Here is a 6,862-nt window from a genome sequence, read left to right on the forward strand (position 1 = left end):
GGCAATTTCTTTTACAGCACTTTGAAATTTTGGCCTAAAATACCCTATTTTAAACTATTTAAGATGGGGTAGGGGAAATAAATTTATGTTTTTGGTCACTTTTACACATACTGTGGATATGAAATGTAACAACAACTTGGCTATATAGTTACTCATCACACTCATTAAAAAATTTGATCGGAATGATGACGTCATCATGACAAATTCCATATGGCGTCCATTATGGTGGGAAAAACTATGTTTTTAATGTAAAAATAATTTTATTGTTATCAAAGAAATACAATCTCGATACAATATTATACATACAGTACAGCAATAAAAAAAAAAAAAACATATAGGCCCTATATATAATTAATGAACTAATACAAAGTTAACCCAACGAAAAAACGAAATAGTGAAATTTTCCTTTAAAATACCAATTTTGCCAATCACAATAATATTAGCGTTAGTACTGTTTTTCTTACTATACTGATGTCATTATTATTATTATCATCATCATTTTCCTCATTGTCATCTCCATCCTCATTATAATGCCCATTATAAGGAGGATGTTGATGATGAGGAGGAGAAAAAAGATGATGGTGAGGATGAAGATGGTGGTGATTATGATTGATAATAATGGTTGTTGATAATAATGATTGTGATGATGGTGATGAGAATGATAGAAAATGATTGATGAGAATGATGATGATGATGAATGATGAGAATCATTCCTCTCATCCTCCCCCTCGTCCTCATCTTCATTCTCGTCCTCCTCATCATCATCATCATCATCCTCATGATGATGATGGTGACTGATGATGAAGAGGATAATGATGAAAATGATGATGAAGACAGTAATCAGGATGATGATGAGGATGACGATAATAATGAGGATGATGGTAATGATGATTATGGTGATGAAGATAAGAATGATGATGGATAGGATGAGGATGATGCGGTTGATGAGGAGAAGAAAGATGATGAGGTAGATGATGATTAATAATGGATGATGATGAGGGAGGAAATGATGCTGATAAGGATGGTGAGGATAATGATGATGATAATAAGGAGGATTAGGGTGATGAGTTTGATGATGATGAAGATAAGGATGATGATGATTATGGTTGTTGATGAGGATGATCGTAATAATGATGAGGATGATTGATGAAAATGATGTTGATAAGTTTAATGATGACGAATGATGAGAAACATCCCCTCTGCCCCTCATCCTCATCTCCATTCTTGTCCTCCTCCTCTTCATCATCATCCTCATGATAATGATTGATAATGATGGTTAATAAGGATGATGATGATGTGATTGATGATGATGAGGACAAGGATGATGATGATAGATGATGATTGTAATGAGGATGATGATGACGATGATAATGACAATGATGATGATAATGAGGACTATGATGATGAATGAGTGATGATGATAAGGAGGATAAGAATGATGATGGATGAGGATGATTAGTAGGATGAAGGTGATGATGATAACGTTGATTTGTGAGGATGGTGATGAGGGTGACGTGACGATGATGGATGAGGATCAATGCCATAGCCAGGATTTTCAAACGGTGTGGGATAATATCAGGGTGGACCCACTTCACGTGTAAATTTAAACAATGTGGACCGGACCCATTTTACGCAAAAATATAAAATATCTGGACCCATTTTCTTATATTTTACCCATTTTTAACTAAATATGAGAAATCTGGATCCATCTTATGCATAGAATTACATAATTATCACATTTTAAAAATGTGGACCTATTTGTTTGTGGACCCATTAGAAAAATTGTGTGGGACTGTCCCAATAGCTGGCTACGCCATTGATGATGACGAGGATGATGATGGATGAGGTTGAATATGATGATGAGGATGATGATGAAGAAAATGATTAAAGATGAGGAGGATGAAGATTATGAGGATGATGATAACGACGATAGATGATTGATGATGACGTGATGAAGATGAGGACGATGACGATGGATGAGTATGATGTGATGATGATGATGATTGTGATAATTACAACAATCGATGACAGTAAGGATGATTATGATGATTAGACAACAATAAGAATGATGATGACGATGACGAATAGGATGAGGATGATGATGACGGATGGTGATAATACTGTAATGATATCAATAGTGGTAATAAAAAATTTATTAATAATATTATTATATAACAGTACTAACAATGTAATTCATTTCAATAATAAAATATAATTTTGAAATAAGTATACAATATAGTAATATATAATATAATAATATTAATAATGATTTCAACAATAATAAAAAAGCAGAAAATTTCTATTAAAGTAATAATATTTATATATATTCTATATGTGTACATTGCTTTGATGAGATTGTATTTTATGCAGTGGTAATAATAATAATACTAATAATCTTACAAAAATAACAATTTCCCCGCCATCTTGGAAATTGGCACTATGATCATTTCAATCAAATTTGATAAAGACAGTACAGAGTAACTAGTTAATTAAGTTTATTGTCAATTTTCACATTTATAGCAAAACTAGAAGTGACTAAAATAATGCCATAGTTTTTTTTCAATTTCCCCGATCCGAGTGCAGAAATTGAATTGTTGGGTCTTTCAGAGCAAAATTTCGCTATTTCTTTTTCCAGTGGGTTTATATATTCTGATAGTTTATTATTATTATTATTATATATATGTATATATATATATATATATATGTGTGTGTGTGTATGTTTCAGAAAAACCAAAAATAAATTTTCCTTTACTTTTTTCCCGCTAATTTCCTACTGCACCCAGGCTAAGCCGCCTGGTGCCATTAACATAATTTTTCATCAAAGTCCTTCTCCGGGCCCCTTCTATTTTAAATTCCTGGATCCGCCACTGACTGCTGTAGTTACCACAATTACAATAACAACACAACAATTATATTGAAATATAAAGTTAAACATATCATGATAACCAGTGGCGGCACTGCAGAGGGGCTAAGTGGGAGTAGAGTTCCCCGTCGGGAAGGCATGAGGTCTGGTTCCACCCCCAATCCCAGTTGGGGACGAAGAGAGTTTCGCCGGAGTAAAAATAAAGAACAATTTAAGAAGTTTATGTAAAATGTAAATGAATTTAATATAGCCCTATCACAGTAAAATAATTAATAAAATCATTCTCAACGGTCATGAACATCATTCTTAATACCGTACTGTATCCCAGCAGGGGACCCACATCCACTCACATTCGAATTTTTTTTTTTTTTTTGGAATTAGTAGACTGCTGGACGATCTTAGGTGGCCGCCCTGAAAAAAAATTAGGCATCAAATAGAAAGAGTACACGAAGAGCACACACGCAAAACGAGTGACCATAATTTTTTTCCCACAGTAAACGAAGGGGGTGGGTAGCCACCCTATTAATCCCCTCCCCCCTCACCACCACCCTCCAGATCCGCCACTGATTAACAGACCAGTGCTGGAAAGCACATCTGAGCATCTAGAAAAACAAATAAAATAATCAGTCCACAAAAAAGAGACAGGAGACAAATAAACCAGGACATTATCTGCCACAACATTTAGTCTGCTTTATCAAGGCCTTCGCCCTGCACCCCCGAATACAGAACCTTTCTGTATCCACTCGCCCCAACCATGACTACTGGGTTAGTTTACCCAGGGTTGTCCACCACCTACAATAACTTAACCTGACGTCAAAGATCTTATAAACACAAGATAGCGTTCTCCGCGATTTACGCGTGCAAATTCTGTAATAACTGACGTTGAAATACTGTAGAGGGCAGCAACCATAAAAGTGGTCGATCATATTTTTTTTTGTACAAGGTTTATGTCGAAAGTCAATTTACCTTCGCGAAAATGGCATCGCCCAGGCTATTCTTTTGCATTAACGATTTTGCAATGTCTGGCTGCTTTTTGCAAAGCGTGGCTGACCTCGCCTCGCTGCCGGTCTGCAGCAGGATGCAATTGCAAACTAACGCGAATAGATAGGAAGTTAGCAGTTATGATAGACGATTAATGCTATATAATGTGAAATACCGTTATGTTCGGTTTGGGGTTGCTGCAATCGATCCAACAAAGGAACAAAAATGTATTAATTTCCTTAAATTTCAAAAAGGAGGAGGATTTGGGATTTTATTTAAAATTTGAATGGCGTTCGAAAAATCTCGCTGTCCATGTAGTATAAATCGAGGCATTTGCCGCCCGCCCCACTTCGCCGTAATCCACCTACTACCACTAGGCCTAGATTTCAGTACTTCGGTCTAACACCATAAGGTAGTACATAAATCGGCTTATAGGCCTAACACTATAAATAGAATTACAATGACAAGAAAAAAGGAAGGATTTTCAAAGCAGCAATGATATTTCTAAAAGATGCAATGTTGCACTTTGCTGTTAAATTATCTATATTTCCAGAAAGCTACATGAAGTATCAGTCAAAAGCCTAGCCTACCTAGCTTAAGTTACATGGCAGGCGAAAAATATATGTCTGGAGATTTTTGTATGATCGGAAATGCAAAAAAAGGAGGGAAGAAGGAGGAAAAGGATGGGAAAGAGAATGTTTATCCAGTACCCGACCGAGTTACATTTTCTCGCAATTCACATTTGCGGATCTGGGGGAGGGGGTCATGGGTCCTGACCCCTCCCTTGGGCAACAAAACAAGGGGGAAAAGAAAAGAATTCTAGACCTATCTTTTCAGGACCCGTGAGCTGATTTTTTTTTTTTTTTTTAGAATTAGAATTTTGAAGAACATAAAATTCATTAAAACACATTTCAAATGTCGGGAAAACTCAATTCCCGCCATCTAGGAATCAAAATTTTCCCGGACCACCCTTTCTTTTTGGGATTTATCAATTCATGGAAAAAAGAATACGCATGCAACTACTCATTTGTTTATGTATGTACGCATAAAATAATAAATGAGAAAAATTTTTCAAGAGAAGAAAAACCTTGAATTTTGAAGAACTTTAAAAGTCATTAAAAGACATTTCAGAAGTCAGGTAAGCTCATCTCCCTCCATCTAGAAATCGAAATTTTTCCGGGGGAAGAAAGAAGGGCCTCAATGTGTAATGATGGTGAAAGAATAGGCCTATGAATTGTAATAAATAAAACCACGATGAAAATGCTTATATTTAGTTTCAAACACACGTGTGTGCCCTATATTAGTAATAAAATAAGCCATGTCGTATTGTTTTCTATATGGTGGGGTGGGGGGTATCACACCAAGTCATAAATTACTAACCGGGAAAATTATTACCTTTGCCCCCCACCCCGACCCAAGACCCCTGTTACGCGCCTGCTTATAAGTGGGGCCCCCCTACTTTGAAAAACGTTCCGCCGGCCCTGAGTTATAATTAACAATAACAATTGAATCCTCCAATAAAAGCGAAAACTTGTCCAAGGAGTCCTGTGCTATGCAAACCTGCCCAATTATGCTTTACAAATCAATTGTGCAACTAAGAAGATTTTAAAGATAAAAAATTAAATATAATTGTATATTGATTGTTTTAATATACATACACTAAAGTAAACCAAAATGTTTAAATGTTTTACAATTACAAATCAAAAATTCAATGAATAATAATTAATAATATAATAATAATGATAATAATAACTTACTAATAATACACAGAAGTTTTTATTTTACTTACATAGGGCCTAGCTTCTTGATTATGTTTAGGCCCTAGGCATATTGTACAAAAGTTTCTCTCACTAGAGGCTACTAGTCCTCTCTAGGCTAGATAGAGAGGCCTGCTAGCGACTAGCATAGGCCTAGATGATAGACTTTCAAAACAAAAAGATAATGGTAACGAAAAATAAAGAATCGTCCTCACTTTATCTTCTCAAAATAATACAGCGCGTTGATTAATTAACTTCAAAGTTATGGTAATAATATATGATATTTACAATGATGTATTAAAATCCCATAAATGAATTGTCCTCATGAACAGAATAATGAAAGAAAGTTTATGCAGCATCATTGTTATAAAGTGTTATAAAGCTATAGACGCGCGCACGCAGTTTGGTAACGACATGGCGCCCATGCGCCAAGTTGGCCAAACTCTATCTACGGATATGAATGAATTCAACAATAACATCGAAACACTTCGTCTCAGCGTTCCATACCACTGCGATCGAAAAACCCAAATGACAGCAAGGCACCGGGGATAGGCACCAAAGATCTTATAAACACAAGATAGCGTTCTCCGCGATTTACGCGTGCAAATTCTGTAATAAGGCATGAATGGCGCCCTCTTGCTAAATTGGAAACTTTTGACCCTTGACCGCTCTGATCTGACCATACAGTACACCGCCTGTGAACAGCAGAACAGGAACCATCTCAGATCCATGGCAACAGATAGGACGCCCTCAATCAATCAATTTAATGGATATCACTTTCGTAACAGTGGCACACGTTGGACAATACCCAACGGTGCATCCAAATATAAGAGAAAAATAATAAACTTAAACTAGGAGTAAATTAAGCTAAAATGTATATACAAAGTAAAATTTATCAACATGGCATGTAGGTCTATGTGGTATGGTACCGGTAGTCTTTACAGGACCGTATTATTTACAGAGTTTCTGTATGAATTACAAGTTAATATGGAGCTAGAACTAACAGACAACTAACTAACATTACAAGATATTTATAACAAAATATAGAGCTTAGAACTAACTGATCATAAAGGTTCATATTAACAGAATAAAGGGAAATACAAAAACTAATTAAAGTGTAACGGGTGGTAATGTGGCCATGGATTTATATATTTCAGATCTTAATTTCCATGCGCCTTCGAGAAATACCTTACAATAATTATCAAATATTTCTGCTAATTTATGGTTACCAATTTGGTCATTAAGATTATCGAGAAATAAA

Source organism: Anneissia japonica, unplaced genomic scaffold (assembly GCF_011630105.1).
Source record: "Anneissia japonica isolate Jap-2015-1 unplaced genomic scaffold, ASM1163010v1 scaffold17829_len58546_cov118, whole genome shotgun sequence".
Lineage (NCBI taxonomy): Eukaryota > Metazoa > Echinodermata > Crinoidea > Comatulida > Comatulidae > Anneissia > Anneissia japonica.